Source organism: Antechinus flavipes, chromosome 6 (genome assembly GCF_016432865.1).
Source record: "Antechinus flavipes isolate AdamAnt ecotype Samford, QLD, Australia chromosome 6, AdamAnt_v2, whole genome shotgun sequence".
Classification (NCBI taxonomy): domain Eukaryota; kingdom Metazoa; phylum Chordata; class Mammalia; order Dasyuromorphia; family Dasyuridae; genus Antechinus; species Antechinus flavipes.
This window is the reverse complement of record NC_067403.1, coordinates 107,227,798-107,250,743: the sequence shown is the minus strand read 5'-3', so window position 1 is coordinate 107,250,743 and position 22,946 is coordinate 107,227,798. Positions and strand designations below refer to the sequence as shown.

General features: G+C 33.5%; 1 long non-coding RNA gene across 1 annotated transcript in view; it reads right to left on the bottom strand.

The window, feature by feature from the left end:
- Positions 1-293: 293 nt before the first annotated feature.
- LOC127539740 (uncharacterized) overlaps positions 294-22,946 on the bottom strand; it is a 66,085-nt gene continuing 43,432 nt past the window's right edge. Inside the window, exons 3-4 of the long non-coding RNA XR_007948028.1 lie at positions 3,025-3,136; positions 294-477 (exon numbers count right to left, since the gene is read on the bottom strand). This is a non-coding gene — a long non-coding RNA (uncharacterized LOC127539740). The remainder of the gene's footprint in view (positions 478-3,024; positions 3,137-22,946) is intronic.

Sequence of the window (22,946 nt, the reverse complement as noted above, 5' to 3'; positions counted from 1 at the left end):
AAATGTATACCATTAGTCCATAACTTCTCTGTCAAGAGATGGGTAACATCCTTCCCTTCTAGTCTTCTCAAATCATGACAAGTGAGGAGGGAAAGAAATAAGTCCCTACTATGCACCAGGCAGTGTTGCTTGAACTTGTTGAAGTTCAACTTAACTTAACAGAGTTGAAGTTATCACTTCAATTTTACAATTGTGAAAATAGAGGTAAATGGAGGCTAATGACTTTTCTAAGGTCACCTGGCTAGTAAACATCTGAGGTTGTACCTAGATTTTCTAGGTCCAGTGCCTGTACCTCTAGCAGTATTGGCCTTTAATTTTTCTTTACATTACTATGATCATTATGGAAATCAATCTCCTGATTCTTTTAGTTTCATTTTGCATCAATTTATCCATGAACAAAGTTTTATTTTTAATTAAATTGTGCTTTCTGCAATTAACAAACATTTATTTTCTTCTAGTTCACATCTCCCTCTGTCCCTGAAAAAAAAGAAAACCTTTGTTAGAAATATGCATAGTCAAGCAAAACAAATCCCCACACTAGCCATGTTCAAAAATGGGTCTCATTCTGCATATTTGTTCCTGTTTCTCTGTCAGGAGGGAGACAGCATGCTTTATTACTGGTTCTCTGGAAGTGCAATTGGTTATTGCTTCAATCAAAGGTAAATCTTTCAAAAATGATCATTTTAGAAAAAAGTTTAATCTAACACAATTCACTTTTCAACAGACTACCTATACATCTAACATCACCCTATTCCTCTTTATTGTAGATAGTTGTGCTAGATTTCTCTTCTTCCAACCCTGCCTTGATTAGATCACTCCTTTAATTATAAAAACCTGTAATGACTCTATTTCCTACTACATTAAGTCTGCCTAGCTTTTAGGGTCTCTACAATTTAGTTTCTAGAGATTTTCCAGAAGTTTGGATATAAGACTCTGTCTGTCTGTCTCTGTCTCTCTTTGTTTCAGTCTCTCTGTCTTTGTCTTTCCCTCTAATGACAGATGTATGTGTGTATGCATTCACATACATGTATGTAAATCAGCAAAGCATATTTGGCATGTGGCAGTACTTGAGATACGAAACAGCTAAAAATGGAGTAGCAGAGATATTATAGCTGACATTTTTATTGTCTTTTAAGGTTTAGAGATAACTTTCCTAGATGATTCCATTAGGCCTTCAGAGTAGCCCTTTGAGGGAAATCTTAGAAATATTATTATTATATCTATTTTATAAAGCAAGCAGATGCAGAGGGTGAAATAACTTAGAGGCAGGATTCAAATTCAGGTCTCTCCTGACTGCATATCAGCAGTCTTTCCACTATGCCACATAATGTGTAGTCTGCTCAAATAAAAACAAATATTTTCAAAAAACCTAAACTTAGAAAAAAAGCTACAACTAAGTTATTATTTGTGTTACAGATGTATCCTTTGGTTTATCCAAAGGAAATATTGTAGCTATCTTTATGAAAGCTAAAATAGAAAAATAGAAAGATCCCTAGGATAAATATTACATCCTACCTCTGGTTTTCAGCTGTAATTATGATATAGTTTTGTTTCTTTCAATCTCAGTTTTCTTGTCAATGAAATAAGGGTCCTACCTTCCTCCTACCTTATAGTACTATTATGAAACTCCTGTGATGTCATGCATATGTAGTTTCTTGCAAACTTTTAACACTTGTGATGGTCATATGGTAACATGTCAATAAAATATCTTGTAAACCCTAAAGTGATATATTAATACCAACTATTCTTCCCTTGAATAGCCAGCACCCATACTTCTTTAAAGATATAATTTGGGCTGCCTCAAATCCATTTCCATGCTCTATCTGTTAGAAAACATGTACTATACCTTTTTTCATCACCTAGGCTGTAAAATATGCATCATGGTAGAGTAGATGGATGGTTAGCCTAAAAAGTTCAAGAAGGATTGGATTCAGATCCTGCCTCTGACATTTGCTATTTGTCATGGACAAACCACTTAACTTTAATGTCTCATGTAGCTTTTGAAAATTTGTTACAAGTGTCAGAACCACAGCAGTAACATATATTTCCATTCTGGTTAAGTGAAATAAGAGGTCCTGACTACACTCTTCCCAAAAAAGATAGGATAGATTGTTTCTGTATTTAAATTCTTTATCTTTAGGAGTATATGTAAAGAATTTAGAATTTTTCTTTGAACATAGCTTTTAAGAATTTCTCAGGAATGGAACTTTAGAATCTGAAAAAAAATTAGTTTCACTTTTAATGGGTTGGGGGCCCAAGATAACAAACAAGTAAAATCTAAATGGGCCCAAGAGAGGCCTTCCATTGCCAGTATGTATACCAATTAAAGAGAGCCAGAGCTTTGAAAATAAAATCTCGCCACCCACCAGGAAGCATATGTATCCCATATTTCTGAGTCTATGGCAGTCCTAGCAATGATACTTTGTCCAGCTCATTATAGAATTATAGCTCTTTTGACAAGAAAAATTCTCTGAGGGGAAAAAGAAAAGCAACATCCATGTCTATGCATGAAGAAAATCCCCAATCTAACTGAATTCCATCCTATTTCTTCTCTCTTTGTTTTCACAAAATTCTATAAATGAGGAAATAGTGCCAAGGACCTATTAGTAATAGTTATTTCCTAATTGCAGTGGGAAGCATCCTGCATGTTTAAATAAATATTGTTAACTCTGACCTCTTGCTAGGCCAGGACTGATAAGGCAATTGTTTGACCTATATGAAGCCCATACAGTATGCATGGAGTGGAGCACAGCAGGAAAACAGGAAACAATAAATCAGAAATTAGAGCACTGATTGTTGTAGCTAATTACATCAGACTTCTGCTTAATTTCTCACTCTGTCATTCTAACCTGATTTTCTGGCCAACAGACTTTGCAAATTGCTGGTGTCACGTACAGGCAGCAAATAATAATCCTTAGTTATTGTGACTGACAAATGAATGAGCAAGAGAACATAGTTTATTAGGGAAGGATGAACTGTGACATTCACCAGATACCTGCTCAGATGCTTTTTTAATTCATTTACCTTGATGGGCTGCATGACGCATTTCTCCAGGAGCAGAGATTTTTGGAATCAGGGTTGCTTAATTGAGTCTGGGACTTGGCTTGATAATAGTGAACAAAGTAGAAATGAGAGGCTGTAAGGAAAGGCAGGGAGTCAATTGATTTGGATGGCAAGAGATAAAGTAGTAACTTGACCATTTAGGTCAAATCTGAAAATAATATGTTTAGGATAAGTGAGATTAGTCAGCACATCATTTAATTCTATTATTGCTGCCTACATGCTAGCTGGGTTGGGGATAAGGATGTCCAATCTGATGTTTTCTCCTCACTATATTTTAATTATTATATTTTAAAATAAATTTATATCATACTTTTATTCAATGTATACTTTAATCCCCAAAGGGACAAAAGTGACATTTCTATTCTAATTTATTTTTGATGCATCAAATATCTTATGTCTTTATTCTGACAATGTATATACTTGAAGAGGCAGCCAGTGTCTCAGTGAATAGAGCCTTTCTGGAAGATTTGAGTTCAAATACAGCCTCTGATACTCTTTAAATATGTGACCTTGAACAAGTCACTTAATTCTGTTTGCCTCAGTTTCTTCATCTGCAACATGAGTTGGGAGAAGGAAATAACAAGTCATTCCAATATCTTTGCCAAGAAAACCCTAAGTAGGATCATGAAGAGTTGGACATAAGTGAAGTGACCAAATAATCACCAACCATAATAAACTTCTTCACCGATAGTGGATAGAAGGCTTCTTTAGTGTCAAAAAGGTCTTTGTACAGGTCCTGTTTTACCTCTCTCATTCCTTATATAGCCATTCTAGGCTTCATTTCTTTAATGTCCCGTCTACTCCTGAATCTATGATCCATCACTGATTATAATGTTAGCTGAGTGACCACTTAACCTTTCTCTGCCCTGGATACCTCTTAAAGACTCAAGTTACAAAGGTAATGACAATCTGTATGAGTGGAGAAAATTCTCACAATGGGAGTTCCCTATCTGAATCACATTACAGAAACCAAAACCATACAAACCAACCTAAAAACATGCTCATCGCTCCAACCTCTTCCTATTATAACTTAGCACAAAGCCAATTTTATTTCCTATCAATTCTTCCTCAAATTTTATGCCTCTTGGTGCTTTCTCCTGGATAGAAAGACAGACAGAAGACAGAAAATAAAGAATTTAATATGGCAGAATTCTTAGAGTCTTTTGAGCACTGATGTCTTAATATTTTAATACATTTTGTTTTTTCTTCTCCTGAGTATGTATGTTTTTCATCCTTGCCTGAGTTTTCACTGATTTCACTTCTTTCTCAGCAGGTACAAAGTCTGATTTTTATCTTTCTTCTGTCAAGTGCATTGCTAGTTACTAATAATATTCATTTAATCACAAAACTATCTCCTGTGGCTAAAGGCTAAAGACTAAATATACAAGTCCTTGGGCAGGAAGGATATTTCTCATCTTAAACTTGAGCTCACTTTCTGATTCCCATTCTTATGGGCCTTACTTTTTATCCCTACCTTATGCCCCAGAGTTAATGTCAAAAGAGGAAAAGATACAAAACTACACAATAATGTGAGAAATCTGGGGATCCCCTTTTCAAAATTCACTTCACCTGCTGTATGCCCATATCTGTACCAGGTCTCTTAGGTAAAAATAAGGACTGTCCATTTGTTGTTACTCTTTACTCTTGTTATATAATTCACCTTTCTCCATTTCCATTCACATATATCTTTAAGGAAAATCATTACATGACTTCTTGTGGGTAATTCATTTTTGGTTAAAATGCAGTGCTTTAATGAAATTCACCATAAATCTTTCCATTTCTCTTTTGGGTGACTCAAAGTTTTGGTTCTCTAGAGATTGTTACTGAATGAACTATCCATTGAATTGCATATCATAACTTACAGGATTATAGATCTAGAATTAAAAGAGCATTTAGAGATCATCTAATACACCTATTAATTTGACAGATGAGGAAACTGAGCTGAAGATAGTTTAAGTAACTGATCCAATTTCATATAGTAGATGGCAGAACAGAGACTTGAAATCATGACCCATACCTTCAAGTTCAGCACATTAAATTGATTTGGTGTTTTGCTCATTGGACTAAATTGGGCCACAATTGTCATCCATCTTTTTTTCCCATCTGGATTTTTGGATTGAGTTTTGTTGAGTTAATGTAATCTAATTGAGGGAAAGGGAACAATTTTACTTTTGACTTTGTAGCATAAGTTACCAGCACAGTACTGAGTACATAGTAGGTGCTTAATAAATGTTTGCTAAAGAAGTGATTGTGAATCTAATTTAGCTAGTTCCCCAATATTATGATTTCATGCAATTAATATAATGTTACTTACAGAGGGGAACATGTGAAGAACCTTACTATTTGTATCCCCAGAAATTAACACACAACATGCTTAATGAATTTCTTTTTATTCATTTGTCTTCTGCACTGGATATTCTCTATGGCAAGAACATACACTTTTGGAGAGCAAAAATCTCTCCAATTAGTAACAATCAGAGAATTATTTTGGACAAAGTAATTTTTCTTGTGTTTCTATCAAATAGCTTTGTATGATCTTACTATAGTGGTGTGAAACATTTTTATTGAAGAAAACCCGTTTTTGTTTACTTTTTTCAACCAAATTAAATTCTTTCTTATAATCAGCAAAGTATCTACATTATAATTTTATATTATTTTTAACTTTCACTAAATTTTGTGAATATAAAAGGAGGTAAATGAGATCTATGAAAGAAACAATTGGAAAAGAAATTGGCAGCTTAGCACAAGAGGTACAAAACTGGCAACATATTCCCTAAACATCAGAAGAGACAAAATAGAGCATAACGACAAGAAGAAATATTCAAACTAAGTCAAAAGACTGAAAATCACATATGTGTGCAGATGCATGTACATATGTATATATATGTAAAAATAAATGACATGAAAACATGTTTTAGAGAGATGATTTAAAAATTGATGGAAAGTCATTCAAATATATTGTGTAAACATCATATTTCAAAATATCATTGTGGAGGCAGAACTATGAAGGAGAAAAGGCAGAAACTTGAATGAGCTCTCCCCCAAACCTATTCAGATATCTCTACCTAATGCCATAAATAATTCCTGAAGTGGCAGAACCCACAAAAGATAGAGTAAGATAATTTCCTAGTCCAAAGTAATTTAGAAGGTCAGCAGGAAATGTCTGTCATAGAAGGACACAGTCCAATCCAGGCCATGCTAACATAGTCCCAAACCTGGCAAACCAAAAACAGTCATTGGGAACCACTGGGTCAGCAATGGCAACAGCTACTTCCAGACCTCTTAGTCTATGGGCAGGAAAGAAATCGAACAACTGATCAAATAACAGGGGTCTTTTAGCTATCCCTGAAGCAGAACTATGTTGCTTTGCCCATTCTGAAATCTCGGTGTCAGTTTTGGGTGGAAAATCCTAGAGCAAGAAGAAGCACAAGTACACCAGAAGTACACCAGCTGCAATAGAGCAGGGACCTTTGTCCAAGTTCCAGGACAGAAAAGAATGCTTGTGGTCACTTACTAGGACTTACTAGGTCACTTTTCCTTAGAGCATACCATGTTGGAAGAACTGAAAACTTCTCTTTTCCTAGAAATATCTATGAAAATAGCAGAGCAAAACCTGTAAATTTTGGGGCCATGCATCCTTCACTCTGGGATCAGAACTCCATTTTAAGAAAGAGTTAAAGCAATTTGGAATTATGCTAAAAAAGTTATCAAACTGTACATACCCTTTGATCCAGCAGTGTTACTACTGGACTTATATCCCAAAGAGACCTAAAGAAGAGAAAGGGACCTATATGTGCTCAATAATGAATAGAACCAGCTACACCCAGAGAAAAAACTATGGGAAATGAGTATGAACCACAACATAATATTTCCACTCCCTCTGTTTTTGTCTGCTTGCATTTTTGATTTCCTTCTCAGGTTATTTTTACCTTATTTGTGGCAGCCTTTTGCAGTGGCCAGAAACTGGAAATGGAATGGATGCCCATCAATTTGGAGAATGACTGAATAAGTTGTGGTATATGAAACTTATAGAATATTATTTTTCTGTAAGAAATGACCAGCAGGATGATTTTGGAAAGGCCTGGAGAGACTTACATGAACTGATGCTGAATGAAGTGAGCAGGGCCAAGAGGTCATTATATTCTTTAACAACAATACCACATGATGATCAATTCTGATGGACATGGTTCTTTTCAACAATGAAATGAACCAAATCAGTTCCACTTGCTCAATAATGAATAGAACCAGCTACACCCAGAGAAAAAACTATGGGAAATGAGTATGAACCACAACATAATATTTCCACTCCCTCTGTTTTTGTCTGCTTGCATTTTTGATTTCCTTCTCAGGTTATTTTTACCTTATATCTTAGTCCAATTTTTCTTGTACAGCAAAATAGCTGTATGGATATGTAAACATATATTATATTTAACATATACTTTAACATATTTAACATGTATGGGTCTATCTGCCATCTAGGGGAGGGAAAAGGGAAAAGTTGGAATAGAAGGTTTTGCAAGGGTCAATGCTGAAAAATTACCCATGCATATAGCTTGTAAATAAAAATCTATAATAATAAAAAAGAAAGAGTTAGAAAGTCAATTAAAAAAACTAGAAAAATGAGCAAACAAAAAAAAAGTTTCAGCAATAGAATGTTACTATGGTGACAAAGAAGACCAAAACACACACTCAGAAGAAAATAACAAATTCAAAACTCCAATATCCAAAGCCTTCAAGAAAAATATGAATTGGTTAGATCATGGAAGAGCTCAAAAATATTTTGAAAGTCCAGTAAGACAGGTAAAAGAAAAATTGGAAAAAGAAATGAGAGTGGTGCAAGAACATCATGAGTCAACAGCTTGATAAAAGAAACACAAAAATACTGAAGAAAATAACACCTTAAAAATAGGCCAAATGTTAAAAAAGATATACAAAAAGCAAATGAGGAGAAAAATGTTTTAAAAAGCAGAATTGGTCAAATGAAGAAAGAGATATAAAATATTCTCACTGAAGAAAATAATCCTTCAAAATTAGAATTGAGCAAATGAAAGTTAGTGACTTTATAGAAACAATAAAAATCAAAATGAAAAAAAAATAGGAGATAACATGAAATATCTCATTGGAAAAACAACTGACATAGAAAATAAATACAGGAGACAACAATTTAAAAATTATTGGACTACCTAAAAGTCATGATCAAAAAAATAATAAAAGCACCTTGACATCACCTTTCCAGAAATTATCAAGGAAAATTGCCCCAATATTTTAAAGCCAAAGAAAAAAAATAGAAATTGAAAGAATCCATCAATCACTTCCTGAAAGAGATCCCAAAATGAAACTCCCAGAAATATCAATCATAGCCAAATATGAAAGTTCCCAGATAAAGGAGAAAAATATAACAAGAAATTAGAAAGAAACATTTCAAATATTTTTAGTCACAGTCAGGATAACACAAGATTTGCAGCTTCTAGATTAAACGACTGGAAGACTTAGAAATATGATATTCTGGAGGGCAAAGTTTTAAAATTACAATCAAGAATCAACACCTGACAAAACTTAGTATAATCCTCCATGAGAAAAATTGATGGATAGAAGATTTTCAAGCTCATTTTTGATAAAAAGGCCAGAGCTGATTAAAAAAAATGATCAATTACCAAAATCAAGAGAAGCATAAAGAGGTAAATAGAAAAGGGAAGTTATAGGAAGCTTAATAAAGGTTAAATTATTTACATTCCAACATGTGAAGATGATACTTGTAATTCATAAGAACTTTCTGATTATTATGACTATTAGAAAGAGTATATATAGAAAGAGGCCACAAGTCTGAGTTAATATAAAGGGATAATATCTAAAAATAAAATTTAGGATTGAAAAAGAGAAATGCGCTGGGAGAGGAAAGGGAAGGAGTATAGTGGGATAAATTATCTCACATAAAATAGGCGAGAAAAAGTTTTTACATTGAAGGGGAAGATGGGAAAGATGGGTGGGAATGAGTGAAGCTCATTCTCAGAATTGGCTCAAATAGGAAATAATATACCTACTCAACTGGGGACAGAAATCTGTCTTATCCTAAAAGAAAACAGAAGGGGAAGGGGTTAAAAGAAAGGAGGAGTAATAGAAGGGAAGGCAGATTGGGAAAGGTGGTAGTCAGAAGCAAAACATTTTTGAGGCAGGACAGGTTGAAAGGAAAGTGAGGATAGAATCAATGAGGTGGAGAAATAGGATAAATGGAAATACACTTAGTAATCCTAACTGAAAAAAAATTTAAATATATTTCTCTGATAAAGGTCTCATTCCTGAAATATATAGAGTATGAATCAAATTGATAAAAATAAGAGCTATTCCTCAAATGATATGATCAAGAGATTTGAACAGTTTTCAAATGAAGTAAGCCATATGAGAAAGTATTATAAATTACTATTGATTGGAGGGATGAAAATTGAAACAATTCTGAGAACAGTTCTGAGGTACTACTTCAAACCAAAAGGACAGAAAAGGAAAATGATAAATGTTCGAAGGAGAGTGGGAAAAATTAGATATTAATGAATTGTTGGTGGAGTTGTGAATTAATTCAATCAGTCTGTAGAGAAATTTGGAACTATGTCCAAAGGGCTATAAAACCATGCACTATTTGATAAAAGGAATAAAGATATATATATATATATATATATACCAAAAATTTTATAGCAGCTATTTTCTAGAGGCAGGAAGTTGTAAGTTGGGAGAATACCCATCAATAGTGGAATTATGTTATATGATTGTGATGGAAAACATTATGCTATAAGAAATGATGAACAGGTTGTTCTCAGAAAAACTCATAAAAACTTCTAGGAGCTAATACAAAGTGAAATGCACTGTATACAAAGTAACAATAATATTTTAAGATAATTAGCTGTGAATTTATCTATTCTTAGTAATATAATAATCTAAGACAACTTTGAAGGAGTAATGATAAAAAATACTATTCATCCCCAGACAAACAATGGATGGTGTTTAAATAGAGATTGGAACATAATTTTAAATTTTATTTTTCTTGCCTTTTTTCATCTGTTTTATCTTTTACAACATGACTAATGTAGAAACATGTTTTGCATGATTACACATGTATAATCTATATCAAATTCTTCCTTTCTTGGTGAAAAGGGTGGGGAGGGAGGAAGGGAAAGAATTTGAAATGTTTCAAATGTTAAAAATAACTTTTACATGTAATTGGGGAAATATATAATACTAAATAAATTTTGGAAGAAAAAGAACTTGTGTACACAAAACATTTAAAACAATCTTTTTGTGGTAGTGAAGAACAGGAAATCAAGGGGATAGCACCAAATGTGAAATGGATGAACAAAGTTTGATATATGATTGTTATGAAATAGTATTGTGCTATAGAAAATTATGAAGGAGATAGTTTCAAAAAATCTGCACAGTTCCATATGAACTGCTACAAAGTGAAGTGAGTAGAAGCAGATCATTGTACACAGCAACAGCAATATTATAATTATGATGAAGTATGGATGATTTTGCTACTCAGATCAATACAATGACCCAAGATGATTCTGAAAAATTCATGATGAGGGACTGATAGAAGCAGGTTGAAAGTCCTGTTCCAAATTTTGTAAAAGAAAAGGAAGTGATTGGGGTCTAAGCTGCCACAGCAGTGGGTAAAGGAGCATGCCAGGCCTTCCAGAGAAGTGAAAGAGGGGAGAAGGGAAAACAAGTGGCAAAAGCATTCAGGAAGATTCACACTTCCAGCTTTCTAATGATGCACAATGTGATGCTTTCCATTATAATAGTGAGAAGAGAGAATTTGGGGGCCTCGGATGTGTAATTGGAAAAAAATGAAACTAAAATGAAAATAAATCACAACAGAGAATTAAAGCATGTATTATTGCTACAAAACACCTCTTCTGATATAGTTTTTTAAAAAAATTATTATTCACACCACCCTTTCTAAGTCAGATCTAAGTGGAGAATGTAATTCTGATCTTATATAATGTGAAAATGCTATGTTGTGATCCACACAAAGAGCACTCCTATCACTAACTACTTTGGCTCTTCTATCTCTGTAGCGCACTAATTTTCAGAGAGGACAAGAAAAGCAAATTACCTAATATTATATCCTTAAGCAGATGGCTTCATTACATATCTTCTGATAATCACTTAGGAAGTAAGATTCTGGAATTTTGCCTTTCTTAAAAATAAATTAAATTAATTTAAAATAAAAAATTAAGATTTTTAATTAAATTAAACTTTTAATTTTAAATAAAATTTTGATAAAATTACAAACTAAATTAAAATTACAATAAAATTAAAATTATCTAAAAAAATTTCATGATGAAAAATACTATTCAACTCCAGAGAAAAAAAAATAAACTCTTAGTACAAATTGTATAGTTTTTCAGTTTTTAAAAGCTTTTTCAGTGACATGGATAATACAGAAATATGTTTTCCATGATTTCACATTTATAATTGGTATCATATTGCTTGCCTTTTACATAGGTTGGCAAGGGGTTGGAGGAAAGGAGAGAATTTGGAACTCAAAATTAAATTATATTATTTTTAAAAATCAACAACAGCAAAAATTTTCAAAGAAAATTGCCTAGATTTCTTAAAATCAAAGGAAGTAGAAATAGAAAGACCCCTCAATTTAGCTTCTGAAAGAAATCCCAAAATGAAAGCTTATTATAGCCCAAATCCAGAGCTTCTAGGTCAAAGAAAAAAAAAAAACTGCAAGCAGACATAAAAGAAAAATTGAAGTGCCAAATAGCCATAGTCCCGATCATATAAGATTTAGCAGCCCTGATTTTAAAGGAGTGAAAAGCCTGGAACAATATTATAGGGGGAAATGGATAATTAATGAAATAGAGAACTTCCAGACATTCCTGATGAAAAAATTAGAGTTGCACTGAAACACTGAGGTGCAAAATATAAGAGAAATATAAAAAGGTAAACATGAGGGAATGATCATAAAAGGCTAACAAAGGACAAATTGTTCATATCCTAGTTCTAGGAAATGATTCTCAGAACCCTATCATAATTGGGTAGCATTGAGGAAGTGTGTGTGTGTGTGTGTGTGTGTGTGTGTGTGTGTGTGTGTGTGAGAGAGAGAGAGAGAGAGAGAGAGAGAGAGAGAGAGAGAGAGAGAGAGAGAGAGAAAGAGAGAGAATGAGTGTCTAGGAACAGTTGTTTTGTGATTTTATGATTTTAAAAGAGCAACAGAAACAGAGGAGACATTATACATTTATATGTATATATACACACATACACAAGTTAAACTGATGTTTTGTTTTTGTGGTTTATTCATGTTTGATTCTTTTTGACTTCATAAGAAATTTTCTTGGAAAAGATACTGGAATAGTTCACTATTTCCTTCTCCAACTTATTTTACAAATGATCAAACTGAGGTAAATAGAGTTGTGACTTTCCTAGGATTACAAAGCTAATAAGCATTTGAGGGCATATTTGAACTCAAGAAGATGAGACTTTTGGATTCCAGGTCTGGCATTCTAACCACTGCACCACCTACATGTCCCACATTTATGTTTATGTGCTATCCAAACATTTGTGATTCTTAGTACTCTCTCCTCCCCTTTCTATCACTTTGCCTCTTTCATTGCAGACACAGTAATGGGTTGTTATGGCCAATCATTTATGCCCTAGGAGCTGCAAGAACACATAGCTGAAGAATTTCAGAACCAGAAGCAATCTCATAGGCAACTTAGTGCAATGTATAGGTGAACAGGGAATCTTCTGCAACATCTCCATGAAGTCACTGATATTGCTATTTCTTGAAGACCTCCAGTGATGGAGAACCCAATGTTTCCCAAGGAAGTCCTTTCCATTTTTAGATAACTTTTATCACAAAAACTTTTCTGGCATCAAGATTAAATATGACTCTGAAAACTCTACTTAATTGTCTATGTTTCTTTGGAATGGGAGAAATCGTTTGAGTGCAAAATAGCATTTTTAAGTAATTGAAGACAACTATCATATGCTTCACGCATGTCTTTTACTTTCTAGACTAAATATCTTCAATTACTTTAAATAATGTTCATATGTAGCAGTCTGGAATAAATTAGATATAAGCAAATACTTCACACCACATATCAAGATAAACTCATAATGAATACAGGATTTTAAAAATCTACTAAGTCATATCACAAATTAGAGGAGCAAGGAAGAAATTAGTTTTGGGATTTGAATATGAGAAAGCATTCACAACTTATCAACTGATAGAGAGGTTCACCCAGGATAAAATGGACCCCCCCCCACCATTCGCACACATAAAAGTCTTTGCAGAAACAAATCTAATACATTACAAATTTTGATGGAAGCAGTAATAAGTAGGAAATAATCTTTTAGCACGTTTCCTTGAGAAAGATCTCATTTTCAAAATATATAAGGCTAAATATGGTAAAATTAAAAGCAATTCCCCAATAGATAAATCCTCAAAGAATATGAATAGCTTTCTTTAATAAAATATTATTTATTTTCATATTCTTTTTTAAAATTTGAGTTTTGAACCTTTCCTTCTCTAAGCTCTCTCCCCTATCCCTTAAGAAGGTAAGCAAAATGATATCATATACATATGAAATAATATAAAACATATTTCCATATTGACCATATTGCAAAAAAAAAAAGCAAGAAAAATAAAGCAAAAATTATTTTAATGTGCATTTAGGTTCCATCATTTTTTTTTCCTCTGGAGGTAGATAGCATTTTTCATGAGTCTTTCAGAATTGTCTTGGATCTTTCTATCTCTGGTTTGGTCATAAATCTGTAATTCTCTTAACTTCTCTTTTAACACTTTGGATGCAATACCACTTGGCACATATTGATTCATATTAATATTACTTTATCATCTATGCTATCTTTTAGCATGAGGTAGTTTTTTTCCTTATCTATTTTTAATTAAGTATATTTTCTTTTTTGTCTTGTCTGATATTAAGATTGTTATCCCTGCTTTTATTTTTACTTCAGTTGAAGCATACTAGCGTCTGCTCCAGCCTCTTAACTTTTACTCTCTGTGTACTTCAAGTGTGTTTCTTATAAGCAACATATTTAGGATTTGGGTTTTTTTTTTATCTACTCTACTATGCACCTTTGTTTTATGGGAGAGTCCATCGCATTCCTATTCATACCTATGATTATTAACTGTAAATTTCCCTCCATCCTATTTTTCCTTCCTTCTTTCTTTTTTTTTTTTCTTTCTTTCTTTTAATCCTTTCCCTTCTCAACAGTGTTTTGCTTCTGCTTATTTCCTCTCTTGGCAGACCATGGGCAGACTACCCTTACTTAATCTCTTCCCTTTTTGCTTTCCTTTTGGGTAAGATGGATTTCTATATGCAACTGATTGCATATATTATTCTCTTTTTGAGGCAATACTGGTAAGAGTAAAGTTCAAGTGATGCCTATTACCCACCTACCCATCTTTCCCTTCATAGTAATAAGTTTTTCATACTTCTTCATATAACATAATTTACCACATTCTACCTTCCTTCTGCACCTGGTATACTCTTCCTTTTCATCTCTTAATTTTTTCATGCCATTCCCTCAAATTCACTTTATACTTGTACTTTGTATGTTTCTTTTAGCTATATTGCTAGTGGTGAAAATTTTAAGACTTACAAGCATCACCTTCCCATAAAACAATGTAAATAGTTTAGCCTCTTATTTTTTCTTTTCTTTTTTCTTTATTTATTTTTTACCTTTTTAGGCTTCTCTTGGGTTCTTTATATTGGAATTTTTGTTGTTGTTGTTCAATTCTGGCTTTCTCCTTATAGAAACTTGAAATTCTTCTATTTCATTAAAGGAACCTTTTTTTCCCTCTAGAAATATGAGTCTTAATTTTATCAGGTTACTCCTAGCTCCTTTACCTTCTGGAATATCATGCTCCATGACCTTTGGTCTTTTAATGTTACCACTTCTAAGTCTTGTGTGATCTTGATTGTGATACCCCATATTTTAATTGTTTCTTTCTGGCCATTTGCAGTACTTTCCCCTTGACCTGATAGTTCTATAATTTGGCTATAATGTTCCTTAGAGTTTTTATTTTGCAATCTCTTCCCTGAAGTGATTGGAAGATTCTTTTTATGTCTCTCTAGTAGCAGGATATAAGGATAGTTTTCTGTGGTAATTTCTTGAAAGATGCAGTCGAAATCTTCCTTTTTAATTATAACTTTCATGCAGTCCAATGACTCTGATATTGTTTCTCCTGGATCTATTTTTTGAATTAGTTGTTTTTACTAATGAAGTATTTAATATTTTCTTCTATTTTTTTCATTCTTTTAATTTATTCGATTGATTTTTGATATCTTATATAGTCATTAGCTTCCAGTTGGTCAATTCTCACTTTTCAGGAGCTGTTTTCTTCAGTTAGCTTTTGTATGTCTTATTCCATTTGGGAAACAATTCTCTAGTGGATTTTGGCATCTAAGAAATAGAGTAATTGATCATTTGAATAGAATAGGTACGACTTCCAGCAAAGATGGCGGAGAGGAGGCACACAGCTGCGTAAGCTCTGCTTTTCTCTCACTATCCATTTCATTACAAGCTTGACTGAAAAAAAAACCTCACAAATAGTTACCAAGAGAAGACATCCTTGAAACTCACCAAGAAAGGTCTGTTTTTGCTCGAGGGTGGGGACAGTTTTAGAACAGGCACAGGCTGAGGGCAGCAGCAGCTAGAGCAAGGGAGCAGACTGGAGAGGGGGTGGGGTGTGATCGCAGCAGTCTCTGCGGGGAGAGCTTTGCTACAGGATTGGAGACTTTGCTCTGACAGCAAGTTAGCAGCCCAGCAGAGAAGCTAAAAACACTGGAGGGGGGGGGTGAAGAATACAACCCCAAACAGCTGGAGTCTCTCGGGACTTGGCCACCCCTCCCCCACAGTGTCTTAGCACGCTCTCGGATCTCAGAGCGCAGGCGCAGCACAGTCTGGCTAATGCCTCACTGCTGCCCCCGCAGTCTGTAGAGGAAGCTCGGTAACACCATCCAGCCCCTCCACCCAAAAAAAGCAGACTCCATTTAAGGTTTTTTTCTTTTTTTTCTTTGCTGGTTTGTCTTTGATTCTTTGACAAAATGAGCAAAAAATTGAAGAGGACTTTAACCCTTGACAGCTTCTATACAGATAGAGAGCAGACTCTAAAGCCCGAGGAGAATAAAAACAGTCTCCAGGTGAATCCACAAAGGAGGAGATCATCTGTTCCTCAGCAGAGACGAATCTCATAGAAGAAATTAAATAGGCTCTCACAAGAGAGCTAGAAGAAAAATGGGAAAAGGAGAAGGAGGCTTGGCAAGAGAATCTGGAGAAGTCATCCCAATCATTTAAAGACAGAGTGGATAAAGAAATAAAATCCTTGAAAAATAGGATTAGTGAACTGGAAACAGAAAATAGCTCTCTAAAAAACAAAATTGGCGAAATGGAAAAAAATTCCATAGAACAAAAGAACTCAATTGGACAATTAGAAAAAAAGATTTTTAAAAAGTGAGTGAAGAAAATACTTCATTGAAAATCAGGTTCAAACAATTGGAATTGAATGACTCAAGGAGACAAGAAGAATCAGTCAAGCAAATCCAAAAAAATCAAACAATGGAAAAGAATGTGAAATACCTTCTGGGGAAGACAACAGACTTGGAAAACAGATCCAGGAGAGACAATCTGAGAATCATCGGACTCCCAGAAAAGTATGATGAAAAAAAGAGCCTGGACACTATTTTCCAGGAAATTATCAAAGAGAATTGCCCAGAAGTCATAGAAACAGAGGGTAAAATAGACATTGAAAGAATTCATCGATCCCCTACTGAAAGGGATCCTAAAATCAAAACACCAAGAAATATAGTGGCCAAATGCCAGAACCCTCAGACGAAGGAAAAAATATTGCAAGCAGCTAGAAAAACCCAATTCAAGTATCGAGGAGCCACAATAGATCACCCAGGATCTAGCAGCATCCACATTAAAGGATCAAAGGGCCTGGAATATGATATTCCGACAGGCTAAGGAACTTGGTATGCAACCAAAAATAACTTACCCAGCTAGAATGAGCATCTTTTTCCAGGGAAGAAGATGGACATTCAACGAAGTAAGCGAATTTCACCTATTTTTGATGAAAAAGCCAGAACTTAACAAAAAGTTTGATCTACAAATATAGAACTCAAGAGAAATCTAAAAAAGGTAAAGATTAATCTTGGGAACTATATTTCAGCTATAAAGATGTATAAAGAATACATATATACCTTGTTCTAGAAACTCGATGTGGAAAGGACATTGTCCCAGAAAAAGGGTAAAGTGGGGGTACTACATCTCATGAAGAGGCAAAGGAAACCTATTATATCTGAGAGAAAGAATGGAGGGGGATGAATATAGTGGGTATCTTACTGCCTTCAGAATTGGCTTTAAGAGAAAAATTTTAGACATATTCAATTTATGGTGAAACTTCTCCCACCTCATTGAAAAGGGAGGGGTGTGAGAAGCAAGTGGTGCTCACAAGCTTAATACTGGGAAGGAGGGGAAGGGGGAAAGAAGGGAGAAAAGCATAAACCGGGGTTAACAAGATGGCAAGTAATACAGAATTGGTCATTTTAACCATAAATGTGAACGGGGTAAACTCCCCCATAAAGAGGAAGCGGTTAGCAGAATGGATTAAAAGCCAGAATCCTACAATATGTTGCTTACAGGAAACACACCTGAAGCAGGGAGATACATGCAGGTTAAAGGTAAAAGGTTGGAGCAAAATCTACTATGCTTCAGGTGAAGTCAAAAAAGCAGGGGTAGCCATCCTGATCTCAGATCATGCTAAAGCAAAAATTGATCTAATTAACAGAGATAAGGAAGGGCACTATATCTTGCTAAAGGGTAGCATGGATAATGAAGCACTCTCTATATTAAACATATATGCACCAAGTGGTGTAGCATCTAAATTCTTAAAAGAGAAATTAAGAGAGCTGCAAGAAGAAATAGACAGCAAAATTATAATAGTGGAAGATCTCAACCTTGCACTCTCAGAATTAGATAAATCAAACCACAAAATAAATAAGAAAGAAGTCAAAGAGGTAAATAGAATACTAGAAAAATTAGATATGATAAATCTCTGGAGAAAATGTAATGGTGACAGAAAGGAGCACACTTTCTTTTCAGCAGTTCATGGAACCTATACAAAAATTGACATATATTAGGACATAAAAACCTCAAACTCAAATGCAGTAAGGCAGAAATAGTAAATGCATCCTTTTCAGACCATGATGCAATGAAAATTACATTCAACAAAAAGCCAGAGGAAAGTAGACCAAAAAATAATTGGAAACTAAATAATCTCATACTAAAGAATGATTGGGTGAAACAACAAATCATAGACATAATTAATAACTTCACCCAAGAAAATGATAATAATGAGACATCATACCAAAATGTATGGGATGCAGCCAAAGCGGTAATAAGGGGAAATTTCATATCTCTAGAGGACTATTTGTATAAAATAGAGAAAGAGAAGGTCAATGAATTGGGCTTGCAACAAAAAATGCTAGAAAAGGAACAAATTAAAAACCCCCAGTCAAACACTAAACTTGAAATTCTAAAAATAAAGGGAGAGATCAATAAAATTGAAAGAAAAAAACTATTGAATTAATTAATAAAACTAAGAGTTGGTTCTATGAAAAAATCAACAAAATAGACAAACCCTTAGTAAATCTGATTTAAAAAAGGAAAGAGGAAAATCAAAGTGTTAGTCTTAAAAATAAAAAGGGAGAACTCACCACTAACGAATAGGAGATTAGAGCAATAATTAGGAGTTACTTTGCCCAACTTTATGCCAATAAATTCAACAACTTAAATGAAATAGAAGAATACCTCCAAAAACATAGCTTGCCCAAACTAACAGAGGAAGAAGTAAATATCCTAAACACTCCCATCTCTGAATAGAATAGGTACATAATATAATGAGAGTGATGCAAGAGAATTATGAAAAAAAAGAATCATCTTGGAAAAAGAAAGTAATTGCTTAAAAAGTAGAATTGGCAAAATGGAAAATTTTTTTTTTTTTTGGTTTTCTTGTTGTGGTTAGCATTTCTGGAACAATATTAGATAATAGTAGCCATAATAGACATGCTTGCTTCACTGCTATTCTTATTGGGAAGGCTTTTTAGCTTATCTCCATTACAAATAATGTTTACTCTTGATTTTAGATGCATACTACTTATCATTTTAAGGAAAGCTCCATTCACTCCTTTGTATTCCAGTGTTTTTAATAGGAATGAGTATATTTTGTAAAAGGCTTTTTTACTGTATCAATTAAGATAATCATTTGAATTTTCTTTTTGTTCCATATCTAGTCAATTAGGCTTATTGTTCATCTAATATCTAAACAGGCTCTTATTCCTGGTATAATTCCCACCTGGTCCTAGTGTGTAATTTTTGTAATTTTTATAATCTCTTTGCTAATATTTTATTTACAGTTTTTGCATCAGTATTCATTTGGGAAATTGGTCTACTGTTTCTTTCTCTGCTTTTGCTCTTTCTGATTTAGTTATCAAAACCATATTTCTGTCATAGAACAAATTTGGTAGGACTCCTTTATTTATATTTTTAATCTATATTATATTATGTAATATTCTTCTCTAAAATATAATATTCTCTGGGAGAAGGTTTTTTGGGGGGCTTCTGCAGGCAGTCTTCCTTTCAGTTCAGTAATCACAAGTGTAGCCAGGGATTAAAGTCCAAATCCTTTCCTTTAGTTGGGGCCCTGCTAGTTTTCTGGAGGCCTTATGGATCTTGGTTTCTGTGTTCTATACAGGACAGCCTGCCACCACTTCTCTGTCTTCCTTAGTTCTGTCTGACTGCTTTCTTTGGTTTCTGAATCTCCTCAACTTCCAAAGGTTTGTTCTTGAGCCTCCAGCCACAACAAAGGTGGATGATGGAATGAATCTGTCTCAGCCTCAGAAAGCTTCTAGTGTGCTTGTCCTTTCTGGCCCTGAGAGCTTCTCCTTATATGTTCCACACTGAGTATACACCAATCATTATATCACTAGGAATCATTATTTGTTGTAGGATTAAATCAATGCTAAACTAGATTTAACCACTGTCTCCTCAATTCTACTTACTTTTCACCTTGTAAGAATTCTAACAGTATTAGAATAGTTCCTTAAATATTTGGCAGAATTTATTTGTAAACCCATCTGGTCCTGGGAATTTTTTCTTATGGAGCTCATTTATAGCTTGTTAAATTTCTTTTTTCTAGGTTAGGATTATTTAAAAATTCTATTTCCTCTTCTGTGTATTTTATATGCCCCAAATTATATGCACAATAACTTTTAATTTCATCTTAATTGGTGTTTATTCACCATTGTTTTTGATTTTCTTTTAAAAATAAAATTAATTAATAGTTTCTCTACTTTAGTGTTTTTGTTTCATAAAACTAGTTTCTACTTTTATTTATTAGTTTAATAGTGTTTATGCTTTCAGTTTTATTAACATTTCCTTTGATTTTTAAGATTCCTATTTTGATATTTAATTGTGGATTTTTGATGTATGCCCAATTCGTTGATCTGTTCTTTCTCTTTTTTATTAATGTAAATTTTTACACATATAAATCTCTCCCTCAGTATTGCTTTGGCTGCATTCCACAGATTTTGGTATGTTGTCTCATTGTTGTCATATTGTTTAATGAGATTATTTGTTGTTTCTATCATTTGTCCTTGATCCAATCATTCTTTAGGATTAGATTATTTGGTTTCCAACAAAATTTTCTATTTCCCTTTGCTATATTTAATGTTTCTATTTTTCTATATTTGTTTCTGTGGATTCTATGCCCTAATACATGATCAGTTTTGGTAAAGTTGCCATGTACAACTGAAAAAAAATGTGTATCTTTTAAAATTTCCATTTAATTTTCTTCAGAGGTCTATCATATGTTTTCTAAAATTCTATTCTCTTAACTTCTTTTAAATTTATTTTATGATCACATTTATTTATTTCTGAGAAGGAAAAGCTTTTGTCCTTAAGTAGTATAGATTTACTGTCTATTTTTTCCTATAATTTAATTTTTCCTTTAAGAGTTTAGAATATTAGAATCTAGACATTCTGCCATTTGGTGCACATATATTTAGCATAGGTATTTCATTGTTTATTGCCTTTTGGCAAAATATAATTTCCCTGCTTATATCTTTTAGTTAGTTATATAGTTTTAGTTAGTTTAAATTAATTTTATTTTCATTTTGTTTTGTCTGATACCACAATTGCTATCCTTGCCTTTTTTATTTCAGCAGAAGCATAATAAATTCTATTCTAGTCCCTTATTTTAACTCTTTGTCTTTCTAATTCAATGGTACTTCTTGTAAACACCATATTATTGGATTCAGATTTCTGATCATCTGTTTCTGTTATCTGATTCTGTTTTATGCACGAGCTCTTCCCATTCCCATTCCTGTTTATGCTTATTAACTGTGTATTTCTCTCCATTTCATTTTATTTTATTTATTCTCTCTTTCTTTTTATCATACCCCTCCTCAAAAGTTTATTTTCATTCAAATCACTGCCTTCTTAAATATGCCCTTCCTTTTCCTCATCCCCCACCCTTTCTCTAATCCCCTTTCCCTCCTATTTCCCTATTGGAAAAGATAGATTTCTACATACAATTAGAAGGAAATGTGATTTATTTAATTGGAAAACCAACTGTCCTAGAGAAATAACTAAAAATTATAGAACTACCTGAAATCTATGGTCAAAAAAAGAAATTACTCATTATATTTCAATAATGATCAAGGAAAAGTGCTCTGATATTCTAGAATCAGAGGTTAAACTGCTCTCCTAGTCTGCACTCTGGATTTTACTCAGAAAGGGCTCCTGTTCCCCTAGAGTTGCAAGTGCCAGTTAGCAACCCAGCTAAACTCTCAACATTCCTTCAAAAAAAAAAAAAACCTTTAAATTAAGACCTCACATCAAGTTCTGAAGAATCAGAGCCAACAAAAAAAAAAATTAAGTTTAGACGAATTTTTTGTTTGTTTTTGGTCAAAAAATCTTAGGAGTCCAATAGAAGTTTGTGTCACTGGGATAGAAGCCTTTCTGGAGCCCAAAAAGCAGCAGGCATTAAGAGTAGCCACAGCAGCAGCAGCTGTAGCATCTTTGGGATCTCTTATCCCAGAGATGATAAAGAGGTTGGGCATCTGGTTAGAAAGATATCACAGGGTCCATACAGAGTTTACTTTCTCCTTTGCCAAGTTGTTAATTATCTTTTTATAATTTTCTTACATAATTCTCATTTCTTTTCCAAATGTTTGTTTTCCTATTCTTAGCTCTTTCTTTAGCATTCCAGGAATTCTTGTTGATTCTGTATCCAATTTATATTTTTCTTTGTGCCTTTGCTCATAATTGTTTTCATATTGTTATGTTCTTCTTAATTTGTATCTTGAATTTAAAAAAAGGGAAAGAAAATGAGTCTGGGATAGATCTGATGAACTGGAGGAACATATAGGGACTATTATAATAAGGAATTAGAAGAAGTATAAGAAACATAAGGCAAATGGAGAGATTAAAAAAAAAGGAGATTATGAACTGAGAGAAATGGCATTATTGTCTCATGTTTATTTTCTTCTTTAAGATATTTGCTGCCAGAATGTTTCTGGCAGCCCTCTTTATAGTGGCCAGAAACTGGAAACTAAGTGGATGCCCATCAACTGGAGAATGGCTGAATAAATTGTGGTATGTGAATATTATAGAATATTATTAAATGACCAGCAGGATGATTTCAGAAAGGCCTGGAGAGACTTACCTGAACTGATGCTGAGTGAAATGAGCAGAACCAGAAGATAATTATATACTTCAACAACAATACTATATGATGATCAATTCTGATGGACCTGGCCATCTTCAGCAAAGAGATGAACCAAATCAGTTCCAAT